The following is a 615-nucleotide window of genomic DNA, read 5'->3' on the forward strand; positions in this document are numbered from 1 at the left end:
CTTGAGCCACAGGCGCCGAGCCAACTGCCTGCTTTTTCTACCTTCTCTGACCATACACACGAGTCGTCAGTCCCTACTGCTCAGTTTAAACCTACTGGTGTGGAGACACTCCTCCCTCACTTTCCAGGCTTCACTGAGTTTAACACTGCAGCTTCTCTCTGTCAAGGGCTTTTTCCACTTTGTCCTCATTCCCCATTGCACACTTCGCAAACCTGGGGATTGGGCCACCCCTGTCCTTCACCACAGAGCTTTCATCTCCTGTCCTCACTCCCTTTCAGCATTGTAATCATGTAGACCTGAAAATAGATTGTCCTAGGGAGCCATCCATTGACAGAGATGAATATAAATAATTGCTGGTGCTGATGATGACTAAATATCTCAGTGGGATTAAGCAAAATTGGCTCCAGAGGCCAGTTTCAACTCCTGACAATGTATACTTTCACAAGATCTCACTAAAGGAACTGAAAACAAAGTAGATGCCTTAAGAAATGGCAAAGAGGAAAAATAACTTTTTATTTATTTATTTATTTTAAGAGACAGAGTCTCACTATGTTGCCCTTGGTAGAGTGCCCTGGCATCACAGCTCACAACAACCTCCAACTCTTGGGCTTACGT

The sequence above is a fragment of the Otolemur garnettii genome, unplaced genomic scaffold (assembly GCF_000181295.1).
Source record: "Otolemur garnettii isolate 467f Iridium unplaced genomic scaffold, OtoGar3 scaffold00024, whole genome shotgun sequence".
Lineage (NCBI taxonomy): Eukaryota > Metazoa > Chordata > Mammalia > Primates > Galagidae > Otolemur > Otolemur garnettii.